Source organism: Haemaphysalis longicornis, unplaced genomic scaffold (genome assembly GCF_048455015.1).
Source record: "Haemaphysalis longicornis isolate Haplotype H1 unplaced genomic scaffold, Haemaphysalis longicornis Haplotype H1 scaffold_6, whole genome shotgun sequence".
Taxonomy (NCBI): domain Eukaryota; kingdom Metazoa; phylum Arthropoda; class Arachnida; order Ixodida; family Ixodidae; genus Haemaphysalis; species Haemaphysalis longicornis.
In genome coordinates, this window is record NW_027526407.1 from 46,688,583 (window position 1) to 46,712,765 (window position 24,183).

The 24,183-nt window shown below is 44.9% G+C and overlaps 1 protein-coding gene across 1 annotated transcript in view; it reads left to right on the forward strand.

Moving 5' to 3' along the window:
• The first annotated feature begins 2,154 nt into the window (after positions 1–2,154).
• The window catches only part of LOC144142569 (potassium voltage-gated channel subfamily KQT member 1-like), a 146,027-nt gene continuing 123,998 nt past the window's right edge, over positions 2,155–24,183 (forward strand). Inside the window, exon 1 of the mRNA XM_077674162.1 lies at positions 2,155–2,486. The gene's annotated coding sequence lies outside the window, so the exon portion shown is untranslated. The remainder of the gene's footprint in view (positions 2,487–24,183) is intronic.

A 24,183-nucleotide genomic window follows, 5' to 3' on the forward strand; every position in this document is an offset into this window, starting at 1 on the left:
ACAAAACATGACTTTTCGGCCGAGAGCGTCAGTCCGACGGAGGGCAAATATTTCTACATGGTGCGAACACTACGTTGAGCCATTATGACCTCGCGTCGAAATTACATTGCAGTGCGCACAGCACCAATGAAAGTACTACTGTGTTCTCTTCTTATCTCAGTCTAGAACCTTTTGCATTTGCGTCATTTTCTTTGCATCCTTGGTACATCCATGCGGGGCATGGCCAATCACCCCAGTTGGTCATACTTGAACGCTATGAGCGTAAACGTGCTTGCCTACTTGTTGGATAGCATGCACGAAATATTTCTGCATACCTCAGTACAAGTCTCTACCACATATGCTTCAAAATCTGGGACCAGAACGCATTAGCTCTCGCCACCTTTCGTCAGCGGCGACCAAGCACCGGCTGTGGCGTAGATGATGTGTTAGACTCGCATTCCTAAGTCCCGAGGTTGCAATCTGAAACGAGCAATTTTTTTTTCATTTATTTTATTCTCCTTCTACTACCGGCAAGAGTTATGACAATGTTTCGGTAACACCGACGCCGGGCACCAGCTTAGAGGTTACGGGGACATTTCACGCTTTTGTAATCCCATGATGAAGGAAATAACGAATGTCTAGCTACTGCACCGACTATATTGGTTTTATTCTTATTTGATAACTTCAAATGTGTCCATTTAATCCCTATAAACAGGCAAAAAGACAGAGCTGCCAGCAGGCCTGGACAAAATCTCATCAATCCTTCGCCTACCAATGTTGAAAACAAAAAACAATTAGTGGGTAACTGAATCAAAAAGGTGTTATACCAGAAACGTCGCCAGTAGCTTTCTACTGGCTGCGACGCTCTCCATTATACGTGTATCAGAAATAGAACACAAAGGCGTGAATCATCGGCTTTTAGAAACGCCTTCCGAGCGGCACAGAGAGAGGACGCCATGCAATATATTCTTTAAAAGTGCGGAAATAGGTAAAGTCGCAGCAGATTATCAAGCTTATAAATACTGAGCCTCGCTGCCTTGGGCGTGAAATGTTGGAAGCGCGGCACACTGCAGGCATTCACGGTCGAAGATCGAAGTCGCTGCAGATTATCAGGCTTATAAATGTTGAGCCTCGCTGGTTTAGGCGTGAAATGTTGGAAGCGCGGCTCACTGCAGGCATTTCCGGTCGAAGACTTCCCATATCGAAAACATTCGGCGCAACTACCTGAGGTACGAAATCCCCAATTAAAAAAATAAAACGTGAGTGACAAAGCGTATCAAGCGAAATGAAGATGAGGAGCTGGTTCGAACGAGAAAACGAAGGGAGACTCACGTCGCAGGCCCGAGAAGGAAGCGAAGGACACAGCAAGGTTAGAATTGTGCCGCACATGTATCGCGGTGTAAAAATTATTAGGTGTGATGTCGATCAGAATTACTGAGCTTACTAAGCTATCAAAACAAAAATTTGTCACCCCATGTCTCGTGAAGCTTTCTTTACAGCCTTGCAGGAACGCAAGAAAGGTATCCGCATCAAAGCGTCGAAGACTTGAATACAGGAAATCGGGCTGCCACTGCTTGTTAGCTTCTTCACTCACTCACTCACTCACTCACTCACTCACTCACTCACTCACTCACTCACTCACTCACTCACTCACTCGTTCAAGCAGTTAGTCAGTCAGTCAGACAGCGAGTTAGTCAGTCAGTAAGTAAAACAGTCAGTCAGTCAGTCAGCCGGTCAGTCAGTCAATCAATCAGTTAGCCAGTGAGTCACTCACTTATTCACTCACTCACTCACTCACTCACTCACTCACTCACTCACTCACTCACTCACTCACTCACTCACTCACTGGCTCACTCACTCACTCAGGCAGTTAGTCCGCCAATCAGTCAGTCAATCAGTTAGTGAGTCGATCCCCCACTCACTCACTCACTCGCTCACTCACACAGTCACTCACTCACCTCCACCCACTCAATAACCCCAACTCACACACTCACTGTGGCAACTTCAGGGCCTGCGCCGGCCGGCACAACCCGGTCAGCGTCGCCGCGCTTGAAGAGACCTTTTCTTTTATCGTTGCGCCAGGGGGCGCTGCCGTCGGTCTGGCTTCCCAGGGCGCCGCTTTCGGAGCGCGAGCGCGCGCTCTCCCCGATGCCAAAATTAACCGGGAGCCGGCGAGGCTCAAACCGCGCGGACAGCGCTCCTGCGCTCCCTAATATTCCCGGCAAAAACAAGAAGCCGCGCCCGCACAGCACGCGAGTCTTGCAGGAACGCAACGAAGAATCGACAAAGGATATTAGGGGCGAAGAAAGTGGGTGAGTGAAATTCGCATCGCAACACGCAAGCCACGCAGAGGGTGATCTGGTGAACATGCTTCGGTTGCCGGTGCCACTGGATACGTTGTGCACGTCCAGAAGACAGTTGCTACGTGGCCATGCCCCGGTCTCTGTCTGCTAGCTCCAGCAGGGAACGTTGTGTGGGCTATGCCACACGACGGCTGTGCCTCTCAGGTAAGCCATTTGGTCGTTTCATCCCAAATGTAATACTGGCGCGGCTGAGATTGTGGTGGTTTCATACCGAATTTTAATTAATCCGGGGAGATATATACAACACCGGGATTTTTGAACGAACGTCAAAAACATGATCATATCGAGTGAAAGAAAGCATAAGTGCTGAAAGTTGCAGTTAAGCGTCACATAATTGCCTTCGAGGCTGCATTTGTAATATGACTGAGAGGAAGGAATGAAAACTTTTTTCTGTAGTTTAACTGTGATCCAGGTGAGTTAGTGAAAATGATATTTCCAAATAATAAACAGCGCAACGTTGATGGACGTAGCCGAAGGCAACAAAAAGGCGTTTTGCTTGTTTTTCATAACGTCTTCAGTTATTGCGTTGTGGTTGTCAAAGCGAGCGATAACAATCAGTATGGTTTTAGGAGCGTCATCGGCTTTGAATGTAGCACGGATGCCAGAACGAAAATATATACAGCGGTTTTTTCAAACGTGCCAAGTTGGTATATTCCTTTCTTTTCTCGCCAAAAATACAAAAATGGTCCTTCAGATGTGCAGACGTAGAGCCTGCGAAGGCCCCAGCAGTTATGAAAGTGAAGAAAATACCCGGACATCTACATTTTTTTAATAATACATCGCTTCTGTCCTACGCTCGAGCAAAGTCACGCCGTGACGTCCAGCGGTTTATGTCTGGTGAAATGCAAAAAACATTACATAAGCAGCATGTCTTGTTCCCCGCCGCTCATAAATTGAATTTTAAACCGCGATGGTGGTTACATAAAGCCTCTTTGTTAACGCAGTACGAATTTTTTATCCGCATCGATGATGAGAGAGAAGGTTCGAATTCTGCGAATCCTGAATAAGGCATTTGGATACTCATCTATTCATTTTGCGTTCCTGAAGTGTTTCGGAGAATTTAGTGAAGGAGTTTTACGGGTGGAGAAGGTGCCCAAGCTATAGGTAATATATGTGCGTTCGATTACGTCTTCATTGTGTGTAGCGTTGGCAAAGAGCATTGAGCCCCACCGAGGGCTGCTCCATTTGACGATGGTGTAAACAATAAACAAACTTCAGTTTGTTAACGCACATCAATCAGCACTTTCCTATAGAATTACAAATATTGTTGAAATAGCTAATCAAATTTATCAAGTCACTATTTTTATTTACGCGTTTTTGTTTCCTAACTGTTTTTAGCTATTAAACACCTTCGATTATTTTCGTAAGAACTATACCCTTTCAGCTCGCTAAAAAGACCACAAATATTTCATTTCAACTCTTAATGTCGTTTCAAATTAAACGTAATTTTTCCACGTACGGACCTTAAGAAAGAGATCGTTAACAGCGTGATTACTTCTTAGTATCTCCCTGAGCTGGAAGAAGAAGTCAGCTCTGGTATTTTTATAACGTAAAAGTTACTACAGTACATTTGGTTCCCCACGTGATCCCTTAGTTTCTTGAACTTGTTTGAAAAATAACATTAAATATGAATGTTGAGAACCATTCCCCACGTGTTTTATAAAGCACACGAAAGAGTGTACCGTAGATTACACGAAGACGTTACACGAAGCAGTCACATTAAAGTTCATACGCCCCGGAGTGATCGCGGCCCTGGGGTGTAAAAAAAGAAGATTGAAGGCATTCCTTCATAACACAACCTCTCATGTGGCCTGCTTACAAGAGGCAGATAGATGTTGAGCAAACATTTGGGACGTCGCAGTTGCAGCTGTTGCCTATCAAAGAGTTTCGTGCAATAAGCAGCCCTGAGGTGCCCCAAAGGGCAATAGCCGACGGTTCAACATTCGCATGCCGCGCTCTTCGTTTCGGACTGCACGTGCAAAGATACTTAAAAAAAATATCCAAATCAGATACTTTTAAAATGATAGGCTGTTTTTGAAAGTCTAGAATAGGCTCCGGAGCGAAGTATGAAGTGCACTACAAATATGTCGGAAATTGTAAAGAGACTGACTACTTTTAAAGACACAGAAATCAAGCTCAAATCGATGCATTTTTGCACAAATATTGCCCTACTTGCAAGATCTCGTAGTAAAAATTGGCAGTGGAGTCAAGCCCATTTGACACAACAGAGCACCGTATTTTGGACTCCTTGCTTCCAAACACCTATGGACAGAAAGATTGTTGGTACATAGAAAGTTTGAGGATTCTGCCTTATGATCAATAATATTCGGCGCAGTAATAAACCTGCATATCAGAGCCACAACACAACTCTTTCAATGTCAGCTCATCGCAAACTAGTGAATGGAAGTGAAACTAGTGAATGGAACTAGTGAAGCCTAGTGAATGAAAATTTAAAATCAGCGACTGCGCGCACATTAATAAGTATCTAAAGCTTTCCATGCCAAAAATTTGGAGGAAGCACTAGCCAGTACCTTTCAATAAAATGACCATAAAATATTAAATCATGTTGACTTATCGCCGATCATTTGTGATTTCCAATGAGCACACAGCCCCAGACTAAAAATTCGCTGTACTAGAGGCCCAACGACAAAAAACGCACAAGAATTCAGGTCCCTAAAAATGAATGATAGGCTCTCAGAAAACTGTGCGAAAATTTCAACCGGAAAGCCACAGGAAGATCGATAGAAAGCCGATATACAACTAGCTACAATTGCAAAATACATAGTTGCCAACACGTCAGCCCTTACAACTATTTAAAAAACAGAGATAGCCACATCTGCAAAATACATAGCTGCTAACACGTCAGCCCTTACAACTACTTAAAAAACAAAGATAGCCACATCAGCCACCAAATTGATTTAACATAACTATTATGTAACCTGAACCTTTAAGTTTCATTGAAAATGTTAGCTCCCATTTTAGAATCACCTCAACCATCTAGAAATGTCAAGTTTGCAAGAGAGCACAACTTTTTCTGTTCGAAGGCAGTTATGTAATACATTGTAGTTGTTGCCTTAGTTAGAACTTCGCGTTACCGCATGCAGTTACATCTAGCCCTTCCATCTTGAGGGCTCAGCTTTAGCAAGACCCAAACATATTATTAATGCTCCATGATACTATATTTGTTTTCTGCGGAACCCCTTACGGTTATCCCTGGTGGCCTCCCCTGAAACCAATTATTGAAACGTTGCACAGTACAAGTAATGATAAATACGTTAGAAGCCGGGGCCATTTGCAGTTATTCTAGTTTTAAAGACCGCAGACACATAAAAAATATGCTCGACATTTAACAAAAACTGTAGCCAATCAGGGACTACAAATGTATTCACTCTTTACTGTAGCAAACTAGAGAAGTGTAAAGAACAGTCAATACATAAATTGGTACGACATGCTACATGATGAAGTATAGGATGACCACGGACAACACAAGCAGGAAACTCCTTCACTGGGTTGTTTACTGAACGCTGCCATTGATTGTGGGCAAGGAGCTTTAGTTAGCCACACTGAGAAGCCCAGCTACAACGTGGCGGAGAGTGGCAGGGCCTTAAAATCTTCAAAACCAATTATTGATTTACTGTAGGGTTTAACGCACCGACGCAACGCAGACGGTGAGGCACGCCGTAGTGGAGGGCTCCGGATTAATTTTGGCCAACTGGGGATCTTTACCGTGCGCCGAAATCTCGTACACACCGGTGTTTTTGCTTTTCGCCTGCATCAGAAAAGCGGCCGCCGTGGCTGGGAATGGAAACCCGCGGCCTCGTGCTCAGCAGCACAACGCCTTAGCCACTGAGCTGCAGCGCGCGGGCTTTTCAAATGAATGTGTAAAAATACATATACAGTTTCAACCTATACGAATACTTGTGTTCAAACATTCTCAGTAAGTTATTAAACGTTTCGGCGGTCCCAGTAGCTGCACGTTTTGCAGGTCACACGACTAGGGCGCGTAGTGTAGTGTCACATTTGTACACTACGAACCACCACCTTTCAGATTTCGGAGTTTGCTCCCAAATTCAAATAATTTCCGCTAACGTGTTTATAAATTGGTTGCCGTTACCCCGCTATATAAAACGCTGGCTTTCATAGGAGCTAGACAACATATACTCCAACAATTTCTTGTCTGGCCCTTTAACCTTAAATGCAGTAGTGCGAGTTTTTTAATACTGGACCGACGCTGCATTTCAATGGATGGTTGTACGGGTGGCGGGGAAAGTTTCATAAATATACATAGAACATTCTGCAGAATTACCCGACAATTTTTATGGTCTTACTTATGAAGTGGCAATTTTATGAAGTGCTTGATGCTTTTATTGTGTGGCAAAAATAAAGCGTATTTGTAAATACGAGCAGCACTAGTTGTTACCTTATTCAATTTAGGTGTATACATGATCAAACTCGAGGTTTTCGCCAAATTGGGACTATAAAACACAAGGCCAGATCCCCTGGAGCCTTAGTAGACGACCTCTATGGCCCAAATATTTTTGCCATTTCACTTATGTTTTTCCCAAAACTCGACTTCTGTCAGTGTAACCTTGCCATGTCTTCCTTCTCATTCTTGCAGAACTGATCAATTTTGTCTGAAATACCAACAGGCAGTAATTTAATGTATGGAGATCTGCGTAGTGTCATACTCAAGCCATTGTTTTCTCTGAACAAGCCCTAGCATTGTTTATGATGGCAGAGAACTGATTGCAGAAATACATATGTAATTTTACAGATGTGTCATTAACATATCACGCGAGAGCCGTGAGTGCGCGGCTTAAGCTGCGCCGACTACAACAGATTCTTGATATGCCTCTGGTGCGGCCTATGGTAGTGGAGGCTCTCGTCAGAAAATGCCAAGCTTTATGTGGAGCGTCGTGGAAATATTATGGTTTCATTTCGGCATCATAACCTGCAAATGTAAACAAGAACACTTCCAAGAGGTTTCCGTCCGCTATGGCCAGATGTACACATCAGAGCCACATTTTAGGCCAACAGTGGCTGCGGACAAGTATACCGAACACCACAGCATTCCGCAGTTAACGCGAAGTACGCTTGTACAGCTGAAATGGACACAGAACCAGAGCGCTCTTATACGGACATGCTGGTCTGAAAAATTCCTTGGGACACTTAATTAACTCTGCTTACGGGCTTTAAAGGCGAAAGCCTGGGAGTACTTGCTTCAATGCTGAAGCAAGCTGAAAGTTCAATGCTGAAAAATTGCATTGGTATCACTTTCTACGCTTTCATTTCCTTGTGTTTCGGTGCGAATTACTTCAACTGCCGTCTTTCCGGTTACGCCATGCATGTGTCTGTTTTTTCATTTGGTTTTCTTTGTCTCTCCGCGGTGTGAAAAAGGTCAACAAGCAGACTGGCATACACCCCACCTTCCTTACAATCATTCTTCTGCGCGACTAGTGTCCCCTCTTCTTCTAATGTACCATCCCCTTCAGATGTCACACGGCGCGCACTATTTTACTGCATACTTGTTTTTAAGTCATATATTTGCGAATTTTTTGAAGCAGACACAATGCCCCTCAATGCTCCTAATTTCTCGCGCATCCACAAAGTGCGTATGTGCTACAAAAAATGAAGCAACAACAACGACAACCACTTTTGTTCTACGCTGGCAACGTGCTGAGATATAACAGTTGGTAAAGCATTAGGATAAAACGTGGTCAACCCCGAGTGTCGAATATCACAGTTATGAACATTCAGCATGCTGAATCTGCGGTACCAAAGGGTTCAATTTACAAAAATGGCTACTCTTATAATAACAGGTGTCGTAGTTATGCCATTTTTATCTGCTCCAAAATTATATTGGTAATATTTGTTACCTCCTGCAGATCACGCTTTACGAAGCAACACCAGCTCAAAGTCAGCCTTTTACAAATCCAAAGACGTTCCTTCCAGTTTTGTAGGTCCGAAAGAAGCTATGGGCCACGATAACCTCTGGAATCATTGTAGGGAGGAAAGCAACGAATGAAAAATTTCAGTTTATCTTACACGAACAAATGAATCTCTCTCGTACAAGTTACCTCGCGGGCGTTTGAAAAGGGGGTGAGGCTTAACAAGGTTAAGCGGAATGTTATCTTATCGATGCTATTGTAGGCACATTCTTTTTACGTCAAGCAGGCTGCGCCAGGTATTCAGAGCTTGCAAAGCTGTCCCACATGATTCATTCTCCAGAAAAATCACGGATGGGCCAACTTAGTAACGTAAAAAATTCCGATACGGACGGGCATCTGTAGTTGCAAAATACGCGAAATGTATGGTTAGGAAGCTGTGAACAACTAAAACCGACACAATCGAAAGAGAGAGGCACCAGAGAGGACAGATTGACACTGTTGGAATCGCCGAAGCGTTTGACTAATGGAGGCTTTTGAAAGAGAAATACCGGGCATCATAATAGCAACACTTTACCCTCCAACGTTTTAACTGAAAAAGAACTGCAGTTTTATGTCTCAAAAGGTACCACTGTTTCAGTGCATTTCGTGAAACTCTGCGCACACCTTCAACACGTAATGAAACAATTAAAATACATCTGGCCTTTTTATACATTAGTTGTCTGATTTCGAAACAAGTTAAGTAGAGTATTTCTTCGTGCATGTATATCCTGTACTGACGTACACTCCTTGTTCTATAAATAATTACGTCTCTACAGTTTTGCATTTACGGGTCAAAACCGGTGTCGCAGTAAGTGTGACCTGCGGATGACAATGATCTTCTCCGAGCGGAGCTCCTAACAGAGCTCCAACTTATATCAACTAACACGCCTTTTCTACTTGCTTACAGCAAACATAGACCGAAACACCCACATCTGCAGTGCTCATTGCAAAGTTTTGCATCGCATATTTGGGAGGGCCGCCACCGCAGCGTTTTCTGCACTGCTTAAAATCGTGCAAGGCTGGTACCGGCCCAACTATTTGTACAACTGCAGCATGTATCGTTGCTCCAGCGTGCACTTGAGGAACTAGAAAGACGTAGGATCCAATTAAACTAAGAGCCCGAGGGTAATAGTCCACTTGAGCTTCTAGCACTCAGAGGTAAACATGTAGACCATTCGTATTCCTTCCTCGTTCAAGTACGCTACAGTTGGTACAAAAAAGCGAGAGAGAATAATTTGGGCTGAGCTAGACGCGCGGTCGACGATAGGAGCGTCTTGGAAACGGAGTAGAAATGTCATTTCGTGAAGTGCAGCCGTTCGTCTGGTTGCTACAGAAAGACGTGAGAAAGCATTAAGACTAATGTCAGTTCGCGTGCATCAAGTCTGTCTAGGGAGTCCTGCCTGTACAGACAAACTCGGGCATGCATCGCCGGGGGAATGTTAAAGGTAAGGTAATGCACTTGCGGAGATGGTATACAGTGCGTAGGGACAGCGTGGACTGGTTCCGAGAGAATGGATGGGCGGCCTTATCTGCAACCGAGCGCTGCATGCAGGTACACCGAGCCAGCCGGCGCGGCAGGGGCAGTACAGATAAAAATTAGTGGATGACGCAGGAAGCTGCGTTACGGTTATATTTATCAGTCGACTGGCGGGTGCATGTAATTTTTGTTCTCAAGCTGCTCTCAACAAACAACAATTTTGTTTTCACGTAAGGGCCTTCTAAACTACTCTCGGTTGCAAGTATTTAACTTTTTGTACACGTTTTATTGCTTCTACACAGCGTGAAGACATTTTTAGAGCAACGACATTCCATGTAAAGCATCCACATCTGCGCAGAAGTTTTGGTTTTTGCCTTACTCGTGTATGAAAAAAATTTTGCAGGTAGTTAGGAAAGTAATGCGATTTGAAAGTTACGTTGCAAACGGCGTCGATAGAGTGTTAATTCCTAGATACTTAATTAGTTTCACTTATCAATAGTAAACTGGTAAACTTACAATATTTAAATCAATCTGTGAACTCTGGAATGGTGTTACACCATTGGGAATCTATAATGAGTAAAGCTCAAGGACAAGGATTACGCAAATTGGGTGCTTGTGCCCATTATTTCAAGGTCAATTTACAAGTAAAAAGAGGTATAATCAATTGGCATAATTTATTGTCAGCAGTGCTGCTTAAAGCTTTAGCTAGGTTCGGTGGTTTGGCAAAAAAAAAAAATAAGAAAAAGAACTGCACTTCCTGTAAAGGGTGCATCACCGCAGACAGCGTATTATAACATTTAAGCCGGCTTTCGAACTTGTTCGACTGGGAGCACAAGGAGCGCATGCGTATGCGCGCCTCCTAAAGGTTCATTTTAGAGGTACTAGTGTTTTTGTGACACTAAAACTCAAAAATTTCCTTCGACCAGTTATCTTTGTTTTCGCTATTATAACGATTAGAGGTAAAACTTTCGCGAAATCTGCATTATTGTGGAAAGACTATACATTTTACGTTTTCCGATTTTCCGTCCTTTTTAATATTCGCCCAATTATCTCCATTTACGGTGATATAATTATTACATTTGGAACTTTCCCTAAATCTGCATCATTGTGGAAATTCAGGATATTACACGGTGGTTCGCCAGTTGCCTTAATTATTTGATATGTTTCTCATTTTTTTACTTCTCCAAAATTTCATTCCACCAAGTACCTCAATTTACGCTGTTACAACGATTACAGGTCGAACTTTCGCAAAATCTGCGTTATTGTAGAAATGCAGGGCGTAACGCGTTCCGCCATTTTCTGTAATGCCTTTGTAGTTTTTATTTTTTCGTTTTTCAAAATTTTGTGCGACAAGCTATCTCCATTTACGCCACTATGGCGATTACAGGTGGAATTTCTGCGATGTCAGCATTTTTGTGGAAATGCAGGGCGTTGCAGGATCCTGGCTCAGGGGGTATTCGGCAAAGAATGCTACGCATTAAAAAATTGGCACCGCTCGCACTAGAGGTGCAGGGCTGGAGAAAAAGTGGAGCTAGGGGTCGACACATGTTATTTACCCATTGGACACGCTGTCAGTGTACGGGACACAATGGAACAGTCTTGTAAAATCCGGCTAAACTTCGCCTCACCCCTCACCACCTAGCCTAGCAAGAAAATCGCGAAACCTAAGAAAACTTAGCAAAGCCTAGCAAAACCTAGCAAAACTAAGCAACACCACCTGAAGCTAGGTCAACCCCCTCCTCCGCTACCTTTTTTGTGCAACTTAACACTTATTTAACACCCTTTCAACACTCTACAGGAAACCAAGGATCTTGCAGTCAGTCAACATCCTTTTCGCCACACAAAAAGACTAATTCTACAAATTAGGATATTGGAACTTAATACAAAGATTGTAATGACTTTCAAACACCTTTATTCAACTTATGTTACACATTTTTTCTGCAATAAGAGCGCAAGAGTCTAGTGTGTACATATAATTTCAGCTGCCGAAGCTAACTTTGAGCAATGAGGCGCACCGTATGTGAAAACGAGTGATCATTGCAGATAAACAATTTTTAGTTTTGCTTTTGAACAGTCCCTACGACGGGGGAGGAGGCTATGAGGGGTCGTCTTTTACTTTGCAGTGCAAATATGCATGCATGCATGTACTTAATCAATCAACAGCTGGACAACCTTTCCACATTATTTCAACACCCTACCAAAAACCAATGGTGTTGAAGTTCGTCGACCCCCTTTTTTCCCCGCAGCAAGGGAGTAGAGATACGAATAAGGCGGTTGAAATTTTTTAAAAATGAAGCAAGCTCATACAAACGCGGAAGACTTGAAGGTATCGAAGCTGTACGCGACCTTTACGACCATCACGATGGTTTAACTCTTTCGGGACCGCCGGAAAAAGTGATGAAAAAGGGAGGTCTCGGTGAAAATTTTTTATTACATGAAGCAAAGATACCATCCTGCTTTAGCATATACCAAAATGCAGCTAATTATATGTTCTTTGACATACAATACCGTGTTTTACTTCAACACTGACGATAGCACCATGAAAAAATCAGAAAGTAAGAACTTCGCAAAAAATCTACTGAAAAAGATAGAAAAAAGCGTAAATCTAAGAATAATTAAAAAGAATAAAATTATTTCAGGATATACAAAATCTAACACAATGCTTTGTTTATTCATCACGAAAGTTTGATGCGGCTAGGTGTAACTGGTTTTTTGTTTTGTGTGTGATTTCTTTGGCACTAGGGCCATGGCTACGTCGTCGCCCAGGTACACGCCGGGCTCTCGGCTCGGCGAAAACTTGATCCGTTTCTGCGCTGGTGGCAGGAGATCACCACAATAGGTAGTTAACACCCTAGCGAACAGATATAAACTAGCCAGAACATATTTCGAGCGCACATACCTATTCCAGAGCCAATTGAAACCGAAACCAACACCCAGCTTTGAGCGCGATTCATGTTCCAGGCTGATCGACACCCGAATCCTCACTTGAGCTGAAATGCGATCTCTAAAGTCGCATTTCGACTCTTCACTGCCACTCTCATCGTAAAAATCCACAGTAGAAGGCGAAGATATGCGAGACGAGACGACACGGATCTCTTATCGCGCTCGCGCGTGAGTATGTTTACATTCCGAACCACCGCCCGTCAGAATAAAATATCTGATGCGTTGCCGCCTGGCGATAAAAAAAGAAACTTCACAAAAGAGAAAACTCTAGTTTTCAAACTATCTCCTAGATGTCGTTAGGTGTTCCATCGAGCGAAAATTTTTATTCTGCACGCTCGCGAAACCATCGATCATATGTGACCGATGGCCTATAGGAGCGGTCCCGAAAGAGTTAAGGCCACGATTGTAGCTGATTTTCTTCTTTGCTGCCGCAACGACCTTTACTCCATCGTTGTTGCTATCGGTGTGATCTTTCACATTTTGGGGAGAGGTAATCATTAAACATCACCTTGGAGGGGCGTACGCTGTGACGTGCCTCTCCCGTTCCGAGCAAGTGTGTCCGCGATTAGGGAGAACGCTGGATTTTTTTTGCCAATCTTGGCCAATCTTCCCGGGTATGATGGGATTGACAAACGTGCCTCGGGGGTGCTTGGCGGTCACCGCGAGGCACGCAGACACGAGCGCTCAGCACCTTCTTGGTTGCTTAACCATTGGGTGGTCGCCGAAATCTTGGCCGATCTCCCTAAGTGGGTATGCTTGGCTTGGCAAACGTGCGCAGGGGTGCTGGGTTGCCGCCGCAATGTACTGCAGAAGAACGGAAAGTTGGGCTAGTTGGTATGTGTTCATTTTGGTGGAATACAGAAGCGCTCAAAAAACAAGGACGAAGGGAGAAGTAGACAGCACGGCAACAGCGCGCGCACATGAGCGTGTGCCTTGCCGCCGCAAGGCACACGCTCATGTGCGCGCGCTAGACAATTTCTTAGTATTTTTAACTGCGGACACAAAACGATACGAGTGGCTAAACAGATTCGCATTTAAAAGGGTGTAATGGCCTCCCAACACCCTTTTGCATTCCTGCTACACACTTTTTGACCAAAAAGGGTCTAAATTGTACTGCGTATACTTCTTCTAGACGTATTTAAAGTGCGGTTGCTCAGCTCGCAACATGTAACCAAGCTGCTCCACTCCTCAGGTTGTGTTTTTTGCGGTTCCAGAGGTGCCTCGATAATGTGTGAGTTTCTTTACGCCCTTCAGTGACTACATATATCCATTAAGTCCCAATATTCCTGTGGCAAAATCAGAGAAATGTAAGCTGATCTGCCATTCTAGCAGTGAAACGTGGTTAGGTTTGGCATTTGGGGGAATGGAAAAGTATCGAATGCCGCAAGTACTAAGAGGAATGGAATTGGACTGGCAAGTATTGCTTATAACGCAACACTGAACTCTAGCACATTAATTTATTCCAGAATGAGAAACCAAGAGCCCCGAGGTAACCGTCGAGTCTGCCACATTAGTAGATTATATGTCAAAGAACACTCCCGAACATTTCTTCACTCGGCGCAGCATTTCTTGTGCACTTTTGTGAACGTTCCACACTGCTTCTGGGTGGCACATGATTTCATGCAGTATCAAGGCAATGCATTGAATAAAAGCGACTGTTAAAAAACGAAATGCTGCTTCCAGATTTTAGCAAATTCTCAATCGGAAATTGTTACGATAACTGCGGGAACAGAAAACCACCCCACGCCGCGGTACCTGCCCGCGGAGTTGCAGAACCCACACTAGGCGATCTCTAGTGCTTTTGACAGAGGAGCGTTCACCCACGTCACTCGAAAAACCTCGTCCAGGTGTCAAAACGAAACAAAGGCGGAAGAAGCAACAGGCTTGAAGCCTGTCACGCTACATCCCGCACACCTCGCGACAACTACAAAAAAGCTGCACCTGTTTGCTTCTCTTCCGGGGCACGGCCAAAGAGGGGTTGTCTGAGCATGCGGAAGCGTGGGCTTCATGCATAGCTGAGTGTGGTATCATTCAGAGAGGTCTCAGAGGGCTCTCTGGAAAAAAGAGAAAGTCGGAAGAAAATGGGAGAGACGAAAACAGAGGAAGGGAAACAAGGCAGACATAAATTGAGACAATCGTAGTGCGCGGAGAAGGAGTTGGAAGAGTGCGAAGGCGAAGAAAGGGAGAAAAGTGAGAAGAGAGAAAGAGGATCGCACAACCCCGTAGCTTGCGTTTTTTCAGCGTCATCTGCAAGTCTGTTTTATACTTGTTTTCAAAATAACGCGGAGCATTCTACTACGCGTCAAAAAGAAGTAGCCGACAACGCCACTTTTCGTCGTAGTTTGCAGACAAGTAAAGACACGAGTCAACAAACAAATTACGTAGGCCTGTAAGACAAATGTGGTGAAACACAGAACTTTAAACATGCCTGTTGCACTGACCGAACCCTTGCTAGAGCACTTATTCAATAATTCCAGGCGTCTGAGGGTGGGACAGGGGCAAAACCGGTCCTTCTGAAAAAATCATGCGTATTCTCATTGTTGCACACGGAAAGCGATGTTGCCCACCATTTCGCTATCGCATCGATAGATACAGAACGGTCTGTGAGGGGGCAATGGCGGTGTATTGCCACGCATGCACGCGCGTGCTTCGCGACAAACGTTTTTTGTCGTCGCCATCCTCATCAGCACCAGCTTTGCTTGTATTGCTTGCGATAATGGGTGGGAAAACTATTACTGGGGATATGGACAATGTCTTGCGGGTGTAGCGAATGCATGGCATTTAGGCCTGCTTGGTTCTGGTTTCTAAATAATTTGTTTAGAAGCTGGTGAGCGGAGCAGTTCTAGAAGACGTCCACCGCGAAGTAATCCAGTTTTTGTTAACCCGTTTTTTTTTCAAGTTGGGGCATTATTTCTGTACACAAAAATAACTTTATTGAGCAAATTTGTTGCACTAAGATGCAAAACGTACTGACGTTGTTAAACTGTATCAACAAACCGGAAACGGGGTGATAAGAAGATTGTCGAACGCACCACATTTCAGCCTGTATTTTGGAGAAGTGCACGCACTCGCGACGTAATCGCTGGGAGTGGTTTCAATTAGAAAAAATAACATGAATTGTACACCTGTCCTGTCCTTGCGTGGCCGTTTTTTCAGTACAAGTTCCTTTAAAGTCGGAACTTGCGTTCTGACAATTACATTGAAACGCCCACAGTTAAAGTTAACTTGAAGCAAGTTTTTTTAGTCCACCTTTGAAGCTCAAACTAGTGTCACTAGATGAGGGTGCAGAGTATCGGCACTCTTTTCTCATATAGATCCGTGCCGCTGCTATGATCAGTCGTCAGTTCGCCCCACGTGACATTTGTTTACACTGCGGCGGTTCAGGGGCACCCCAATTTTGTTGTTTATGCGTTTTGTCTCGGTCAACTGTGGTAGTCTCAGCTTGTCCTCCTCGCTCTGCGGCTGTGCGCAGAGGTGACTCGAACGCGAGTCAAAGATAACGCACTTCGCAGCATTCAGCTGCACAAGTGACTCCGAAGATTCTGTGTTGCTGCTCTTCGGCAGTGTTGGTTACAAATGACCTCGTCAAATTTAGCGGTGAAGTCTCAGAAGTGGCAATCTTGCAATACTGATAAACACAAAAATGGCCGCCGTTGCTCACTTGGGTGCCTCAGTGGTGGTACTCTGTATCTTATCTAGCGACACTAGCTCAAACTATATGCAATTAAAGTCCCTCGTAACGGGAACATCTTCGGTCCAGTTCGGAACTAGTACACAACCTAATTGGTTCAGTGCAATTCCCCTCAAGCCGAGTAATGTCGTTGCAGACAACACTCCTATCTTGTGACCAATGAACATAAGTAATTTTTTAAATGCAGAGCATTTCTTTAACTCACGATGTCACCCGTTCTAGTTGTTCATCGTCGTCCGCACCCCTCCCCCTACACTATATAAAAAAATAATACTTACCGGCGCCTGGTTTCCATCCCATGACCCTGCGGGCGGAACGCGAGGTACATGGTGCTGCGCCACAAAGCCGACACAGAATGGAAGGCTACGAACGCGCCTTATATCCTTGACTCATTCAAACTACGTCAAGAAGCTGCTGATACAACTCATTCACTACCTGTGGGCGGAACGCGAGGTACATAGTGCTCTTCCCACTGCGCCACAATAATCATACCCACCTGCTAATAAATGATGTCCCGTGACCACTTAATTACGTCTCCTCATTTAATTACAGTACAACAACCAACACCAACCAGTGCAACAACATTAACGTAACGCAAACTACTTAACGTCGTGCGCCCCCGGAAATGCTCTGCATTTGATCGTGCAACTCGCGAGGGGGATGTTTAGTTTCCTGCCGCAGCAAGAACCAGGCGGCCTCCTGCGCAGTTTGTGGCGCATACCCACTTGGGGGATTGGCCAGGATCGTTTCACTTACTGCATGCCGGTTACGGCAGGGTTTGACTCTTTGCTTTCTCTGATCCAGGTAGCTCGTTTCCTGTCCCTGAGTGTTTGAATAGTTGAGTGAAGTAACCTTCCCTGGCTTTGCAAAACTGAGAGAGGTCGGCGCACCATCTGCTCGGAAAGTTTCATCTGAATCGCGCTTTCGACGAGTGCACCTTGCAGAGGCCGTATATTTTTTGCAACCTATTTCTCCTTAATCTTTTCATTTACACAGTGGTGTGAGTCTGTTTCTCTGTATCTGTCCCTTTCTCTTTCTCTTAATCTGAAAAACCATTTTGCTCTTTTTGACCAATGACTTCTCTGGAATTCATTAAGTGCAACCTGATTTTTTTAAATATCTCGATTGAGCTTGAAATTGTAATTTGCTTCATAAACGACCGACTTGGTATTTTGCAATTAAAAGGCACCGAAATTTTTTGTGTACAACTGTGGGCACGGCAAGAGGTTAGTGCGTGAGTACCTTTAAGCTTATAACCGCGAAATGTGAACAGTATATGAATTCTGTGACGACCAGGAGATATCTACTAATTTCTGCAGACCCTATGCTCTTTCTGCGTGGCCAGTACGCTTCTACGCCCTTTTGCACACCCTATTCTTCACACCCCTACAACCATTCAGTTGTGTTCCCCATGAAAGTGCAGCTTGACTCCACTGCATACCCCTGGCACAACTCTCAACACAAAAAATACCCCACCAAACATAAAACTAATGCTTAATAAAATGTACTGTTGGGGGACTTGGTAGTCCATTTAAAAAAAATAGCCACAGCACGAGTAGAAACAAGAACCCAGAAAGACGACGGTACGAGCGCTGGGCTCCAACTGAATTTAAAGAGTAACCTTGCACCTATTATACGCACTCTTGATGGTACACCAGTAAAAAAAGATGATAAATAATAAAAATAGAATGAGAACAACCACAAAAAAACAGACACATAATCTCTGATAGCGCCCCACCACATCAACACGCGTTCACCCCCACATCAAAACATCTGTGTTGGCAGTACAAGCCTCATGCAAACAAACCGCTTCTCACTTATCACTCCGCACGTTCCAAGCAGGTAAAAATAGGAATAGGTAAGCTGTGCATCTCGGACGCCCTCAGCAAGTCGTGTCACCATGCCGTGCAAACTGCCTTCGACGAACAAGTCATCGGTTGATTGATTTCAAGGCTTAGCGCACCGACGCAACGCCGGCGATGAGGCGTGCCGTGGTGGATGGCTCCGGATTAATTTTGACCACCTGGAGATCTTTAACGTGCGCCGAAATCTCATACACACGGGCGTTTTTGCTTTTCGCCTCCATCAGAAAAGCGGCCGCCGCGGCCGCGAACAAGTCAGTCGGATCCAATCGGCTGGCCACCCACTCCACCTGGTCGTATCGGTGACGGAAGGCATTCTCAGGAACCTAAAACCTTGGCATCGTAAGGATGCGCATGACGAGCCTGCTCACGAAAGTGATAGGAAAAATGTTGTCGTTGCCCTGTACATTCAAGGTTTGTCTTGCGGTTTAAAAAATATTGCGAGCCGTGTAAACGTGGATGTAACGCTTAGCGCACCCCACAAGCTCATGAAATTTGCCAAATACACTACAAAGACAGATTCGAAGAACCATGGGTGATACGTAAAGCATCGTGGGCAGTAGAGCCTATGTGTGAAGACTGTGGTTCATTGCATCCCCCCTCCCCCCTGAAGAAATGTGGGTCAGCTTACGTCGGTCAAACTGGAAGATATTAATGACCGATTGAGGGAGCAAGACAACAACGTCAAAAAAGGGAACGGTGGGTTCTTAGCCCTGCATTGCAAATCTTGCGGGTGCAAACCTGAGTTTCACATGTAAGAGGTCATAGGAAGAAGAGGAAAACAAGCTACGGGAGAAATAACTGAATCACATGAAATAAACGGGCGTGGTAGCAAATGTCTGATCCGGGCGACAATTACGTTGAGCCAAAAATAGATAGATTTCGTTTCCAACACATGCTGTACTGTGGGTTGGACTTAACGGGATCTCTGTGTAGATTGTTCCAAGAACATGAACGCGTGTGGATGTGGTGGTATGCTATCAGAGATTATAGGTCTGGTTTTTTCTTGTTCTACTTTTATTATTATTTTTACTTTTTACTGGTGTTAAAATTAAAAGAACGTATAAAACGTGCAAGGTTTCTCTTATTAAATTCAGTTGGAAGTCAGCGCTCGCCCCGTTGTCTTTCTGTGTCCTACTTGTTTCTATTGGCGCTGCAGCTGTTTTTTAGAAAACTAATGCGTCGGCGTCACGTTCCGACTTTTCCCTTGTTTTACATTCTATGTTGAAATAAATCGTAGTAAAAATTTTAACTCCACAAATAACTGCATGACTTAATGCCTGTGTCCCAAAACCAAAAGATACCTGCGTCTAAAAGCGACATGGCTTAATATGTCAGTGCAAATCAGAATGGCGGCCTTTTTCATTTCCTATTGGTACTTTCAGCTGAAATTTGCTGCATACCTGGCTCTGGGGAAAACTACTTTCACTCACTCACTCACTCACTCACTCACTCACTCACTCACTCACTCACTCACTCACTCACTCACTCACTCACTCACTCACTCACTCACTCAATCAATCAATCAATCAATCAATGAATCAATCAATCAGTTTTGCCCTCCTCTCCACATATTTTCATTACCATAAGAAATGCACTCCGTACGCATTGCATTGAAGTAACAAGAAACCCTCGCAAGACAACCTGACGAAACAAAACCCATGCTTGCTCTAAAGCCTCTTGCAATTTGTTTTTCTTTATCCCCATGTATTCGATCCACATCCAACCTTCGTTTACATACCCCTTCTTTGCAAAGCACCAGCCACAAACAGCGCCGGCATCGCAGCGCCATCAACAAAAACAATACGCAGAGGGGAAAACAATCAGACGCTGAAGGAACCCGAAACCCGATCACAGAGCCTGACGCCCAGAGACAGCGTAGTCTGAGTAAGGGGCAGCGATTCCACTCGTGGCATGAACAGGCACGTGGACACCAAACCCGAGGAAAGGTTGCCCAGGCGAGACGAGACGAGCTTATTTGCAAGGCACTTGTGTCTAGCGGGGAAGCCAACAAAGAGCGGGGACGCGTGGGGAGAGGCGGGGGACGTTGGAGGAGAGTGAGGGGTAGCACGCGGGACAACAGGCTCGGAAAGGGCATCGGCTCATTGCGAAAGGCGGCCAGAAGACGACGCCCTGTGGGACGTCAATAGGTGTCTGGAAGGACGCGTGCGCGAAGGACGCCGTGGGAGATGAGGAGTGAGGGTGCATGTGTGCGCGATGAGGGCGAGGGAAGTTGACATACGTCGATGGGATCTTCGGAAACCTCGCCGCGGCAACTTGGTCGATGCATCTCCAATCCTGTCTCTCGCAAGGAGGCGGTCGTTAGGAGGATATCCGCGCGGTGCGTGTTGTGGCCTCCGGTGCTGTCGAGAGGCACGCATTTCCCGCACCACTAGTATAATCTGAGGTTCCGCTCAGTTAATTGTCCTTTCATACGCAACTGCACATTTACAGAGGGGAGGTCGGAAAACGTGAATTGTGTTTATTTCTACGCTTTGTGTTTCTATCTGTTCTGAAAGCTTCGGGAGAGTCGTTAAATCACAGCCTAACGGTGACCCACAGAGTTGGAAGGTGCTGGCCTGTCGTTGATGTTTTAAACTGATGTCGCACAACCGGCAAAATTCTCAAATAATCGGGCTGAATCATCATAGACGATCGTCGTCCACGTCAATGAGGATTTTAACACGAATTGTAGGCACAACAGTGGGTACATGACTTAGTTACAAACAGCGCAGGATTTATTTTTGGCTTGAACGACGAGTGCATCTCTGAACATCTTTGTCTCGACCGTCCCGTACCGATCTCCCATGTTCCATCCTTAGGTAAATTCTGCCTCACTTCCGCATCAGGTCAAGCTTCTTGCCGGCGTTCTTCTACTCTTTTTCGCTGGTGAATTTAACACTTCGGAGTTTTCTGCTTGTTATGTTCTGGGATCATATGCGTCAAGTAAAATTTATTTTCATTTTTTTCTAGCCATTATTTATTTTCTTCTGTATTCTGCTCGGTTCCTGATTGTCACTGTACTGTCTGCCGACTCTATTGAAATGTCTTTTGTGTTACAATTTCGGTTCATCCGCATGGACACGTGCCGTCCACCGATGTACAGGGGCAAAGCGGTTGGTCTTTAATACCCAACTTTGGCCTCTAGTAGGGTTGACATAGACACGCATACTCAAAACCAGCAAACCTCTTTCAACAGTCTATTACAATGCAGAATACAAACTCTCAAGGGGACGCAACACCAGAAACCTTCAACGTAAATATCTGGCTATGTTTTAAAATCTAAGAATGAATACACTAGAAGCACTCATAGCAAAAGACACGACAAACAGCTATGGTCTACGAACAGATAGAACACTGGATAAAACTGACATGTATTAATAAGAGTGCGTAATATTCTCACGTTGCTCCAGAAAGAAGTTCAGACAAGTACCCGATACCGTAGCCCTGCGCGGTACTGATGATTCGTCCTGTTGGTTTTCCTTGTCCCGTCCTTGGCGCTGTTTTTCCCTCTTCGAATATGTACCAACCAGCCGACATTTTTGCCTTGTTATACCTTGCTGATGATTGTTTGTAGTCACGTGATTTAAAAAGACTTTTCTCATAAGGGTGTCTAAAGAAGCGAAACAAGTGGCAAGAGGTGACGGATGTTACTCTCGGCGGTGTTCGCAACGTCTCACTCGTGAGAATCGTGGAAATATTTGTCGCTGCCAAACCCGGATAACCTTGCCCCAAAGTCTTCACGAGAACCCGAAAGCCCTTCCACCGTTGGTCAATGGAGCATCCACAACTAGCGAACGCAGGCAGTGCGTTTCAATAAAAAGCTTGATAGGAAGTTTTACGGAAGGTTCGTGCTTCTACTCGGTACGAAAATCGGCGGTTGCTGTAAGCGGCGCTTTTTTGCAGGTGGTATTGCATGTGTCCCCACAACGTCAAGCTCTGAAATGAGATTCAGCTGTCACATTTCAGAGTAAAAGCCTCACCAGAGCCAATCAGGGGGGTCCTTCACCTCCGTGGTGTTAGCTTGCAGGGAGTTTTCTTGGAAACCGGCTTGAACTAAATGAAGACAGGGTGGAGGAACGCGAGGACGAGCGCTGGTCTTCGTTTCCTTTTGTCTAATTTTACTCGAGAATGAGATTCCAACTCCCACGGCTTGCAACACTTTTCGCTCCGGGGACACGCTCCCATGGCAGTTGTGTCCGTGCTTTAACCCTTCCTGCTTTTGCCCCTCCTCACTACCTCCCCCATCCCGTGTTGGCATTCCCAAGGTCCTTTCATGCGCTATATTATCCTGCGAATTTAGTCTGGCGTTGACTCATCACTTTGCTGCTGGTTGTCCATGCGTCCATTCACAGCCGATGTTTTCTTCTGTCTACATCAATTGCTCAACTCACTAAAAAGTCTCCAGAGACAACCACTGCAATATGATCCACACCAAGAGCTAAGCAATTTACCCGCAGCGTTTAAATTTAAATTTATCCGGTGAGAGACAATGGTAGAGGGGGTAGAGAAAAAAATTGCCCCACTAACTTCCACACAACCTAGACTATCGTAGAACTACGCTACAAGTTATATCGGCCAGGGTATTGCAGTGGAAAGGGTGGTAGAGTAACCAACCGGCATTCCTGCGTGCACTGTGCCCAAACCAAACGCGTTTTATTCGTGCGCAGTCACTGCATTTCTTGAACTCTTATCGGTTAACCCTTGGTACCGAAGCCCGAAATAAGAAGCAAATTTGATTTTTCGATCATTTTTTCGCGACGTGTCTACGCCACCGGCATGCAAGGGCAAGATAAAACTAAAGCTAGAAGCCAGCTTTAAAGACCCTACATTACCTCGACTCCTGTTCTGCTGCAAACTTTGCAACGTACACACCAGTCAAAAATGACGACAAGAAAAATATCTGTAGTTTCATCGTATTTTCAATTGTCGTACTGTCGTCTTGTCGTATTCTTTTTGTGTCGAGATTCTGATGTTCTGTCGCGTGTCGTATACCTGTCTGCATTTTGATGTTCTGTCGTGCCGAATTCCTGTCTTGTCATGATCCCAAAGTCTCATCAGAAGTTGCACATTGTTTGAATGTTATTGCCCATTGTCAAGAGTATCGTAAATGGCAGTTCTGTTGTGACTACAGGAATGTTTGTCTTTGAGAAAATTTACCTTGTCGTTACGACAGAATTGTGGGTCGCAAGAACAGATCCCTTTGTCGTAACAACAGGACTTCTAGTGTCCCAACAAAGTTTTTTGTCGTACGGCAGGAATTGTTGTTTGGTTTTTGCGGTATAACTGTTGGCTATTTAGACTTGGAATTGGTATTTCGCCGATAAATATTCCATCCATTTCTGAGGTACCAGCAACAGTGCCAGCGCCAAACACGCGTGATCGATCGCACATGTGCTCAACTGAACAGCCAGGCAGACCTATCTCTTTTATGGCCACGGGCAAGCGAACGCTGAGGCGACCCGCATTGCCAGCACATCCTTCATGGATGACAGGCTGAGAAAGAGCTTCTCGTCCCGTTGTGTTTGTCCGCTTTCCCTCATCGGGGCCGGCGCGCGATGTTTTCAGTGCTGCCACCGATCGTGTCTGTACAAAAGAAAATGCGGAAAGTACGCGTACTATCCACATATTGCTTACCGTAAGTGCGCGGGTATTCCTTTCGCGGGAACTCGCAGCTTACATTATTTTCTGAGGAACAAAAGTATGTGCACTTCCAATACGGGCCCAAAGAAAAAATTGTGAGGGTTCCCTATCGGGTAGTGTTGACTAGACCCGTTAACCGCTCTTCTACGCACCCCGTTCCTGTCAGTTAGGCTTGACTACTACAGACATTTATAGCTTGGAAGGTTTATTGTTTCTGTCGCCATATGAACGATCTTATACCTAAACACATGTATTATCAACGGACGTGATTTTTATTCCTCCATAACAGCCCATGTTA